General features: G+C 39.6%; 1 pseudogene; it reads left to right on the top strand.

Annotated features, from left to right (window-relative positions):
• The first annotated feature begins 477 nt into the window (after positions 1–477).
• Positions 478–1,012, top strand: LOC102845209 (annotated as a pseudogene).
• Positions 1,013–2,090: the final 1,078 nt, after the last annotated feature.

The following is a 2,090-nucleotide window of genomic DNA, read 5'->3' as shown; positions in this document are numbered from 1 at the left end:
TACCAGAGCTTCTCTATCTATTCGTTTGTTGATGGTAAATAATGTATACAGCATTTAAACTGATGAGGAGAACTGTTTAAAAGGAATATGTGATGAGGTATTATTGTCATGACAGGAGTCCAGAATGAAGGCTGCATAGTGGAGTGGACATGAGTGGGGGATTGTATAACAATGAAATAATTTTTCTTTTACTTTGCAAAGAGAAGAGCGAGTTGAGGGGGAGGGGTGCGCAGGGAGAAAAGTGCAACAATGAATGAATAAAAATCCAAAGTCTCTGTAAACTTTCATTATAATTAATTTAAAAATTTTAAAAAAGAAAGAGCTGTGGCCCAAATTGAAGCATGCTTGCCCATGTTAATTGCAGCATTGTTCATGATAGCAAAATAGAAACTGTCCATGTACCCATCAACAAGCAAGTGATAGAACAACTGTGGTGGTGCATTCACACGATGGAATATTATGCATCATTGAAAAACAATGAACTTGAGTTGCTGCCATCGTTGTTGTAGTTGGTGCACTGAACTGTTCGGCTCAGCGAGCAGCCTCCATTCCCTCCTCGCCCCCACTGTGAAGTGGATGTTCAATGAGGACCACTCGTTGGAACACAGATGGCGTCGTATCCACCAAAATCCGCACGAAATATCCCCACCGGGTTCTGGTGATTGTGGATACATTCTTGGCCTCTCCGTTTGACATTGACAAACGGAAGTGCCTGGTCCCATCCGAATTCACCTCCGCTCAGTTCATGTGGATCACCAGGAAGAGGATCCAGCGTCCTTCAGAAAAGGCCATCTTCCTCTTTGTGGATAAGACAGTCCCACAGTCCAGCCTAACCATGGGACAGCTTTATGAGAAGGAAAAAGAAGACGATGGATTCTTGGATGTCGCCTACAGTGGAGAGAACACTTGGCTTCTGAGGGCCAGCGCTGATATGGGTGCACCTATCCTCTTTGTGTTCTTTTCAGTTATTATACCACATCTTCTTTACATAGACGTGTTAGTGCATTTATAACTAAATTTATTTCTTCTAAAAAAATTTTTTTAGGGGACCTCTGGTGGCCTAGTGGCAAGGAGTTGCAACTACAATCCCAGAAGTGCACGGTTCCAATCCACCAGATGCTCTGCCGGGGAAGGAGGGACAATCTCCTCCTGTACCAGTGAGATCTGATTTGACGGTACACACACACAAAAATAATAAAAATTAAAAAAAATTTTTTTAGTTGGTTCTGTTGTGATGCTGCCCATTTCATCCTTTTTTCAAATTATATGTGTCTTTTCCTTCTTTTCCTTGTTAGTTTTGCTCGTTGTCGATTTTTTAATTTTATTTTATTATTTTTGTATGTGTGTACCATCAAATCGGATCTGACTGGTACAGGAGGAGATTGCCTCTACTTCTCCAGCACAGTATCTAGTGGATTTGAACCATATGCCTCTGGGGTTGCAGTGCAGCTTCTCGCCACTAGGCAACCAGAGGTCCCTGGATTTATTTCTTAATACATTGGAAGTTTTGTTTCTTTAGACTAATACATTATCATAGAGAGTTGACATTTTTCTTTTTTGTGCATTGTGCTCATGGATATCCTCCCCAGAGAAGATATTTCCACACTGAAGTGAGGCAGGCAGCATATTAAAATGAAAGAGAGGGAGATGGTGCATTTATTCCAGATTATGTTTAAAGTGTTGGATGGCTAAGTATTAAAATCATCCAGATTAAATACTTAGCAATCAGAACACTTGCTTTACTAGATTTTTTTCTAACTACCAGTTATGTTGGACTGAGCATTATCTGTTCTTCTTGCTGAATCAATTAAGGTAAATAAATAACAATAAAACTTGTAAAGGCAAAAAACAAAACAGTGAACTTGTAAAATTCATGAGTGTGTCTGGAATACAATATGCTGAATGAAATATCTCTGTCACAAAAGGACAAATACTGCCTAAGCCCACTGTTATAAAATAGGACTGACACTGGTGGTGGGGTGGTGGAGAAGAGGAAAAGAATCTGTAGATTATTAACAGTGCAGTGGAATAAATAAAGGATAAGACTATCTGAAATTTGGTGATTAGACATTTTCATTAATGACAGTTAA

Source organism: Elephantulus edwardii, unplaced genomic scaffold (assembly GCF_000299155.1).
Source record: "Elephantulus edwardii isolate Elephantulus edwardi_28Jun2011 unplaced genomic scaffold, EleEdw1.0 scaffold00158, whole genome shotgun sequence".
Taxonomy (NCBI): domain Eukaryota; kingdom Metazoa; phylum Chordata; class Mammalia; order Macroscelidea; family Macroscelididae; genus Elephantulus; species Elephantulus edwardii.
The sequence above is the reverse complement of the archived record's forward strand: the minus strand, read 5'-3'. Positions and strand labels throughout refer to the sequence as shown.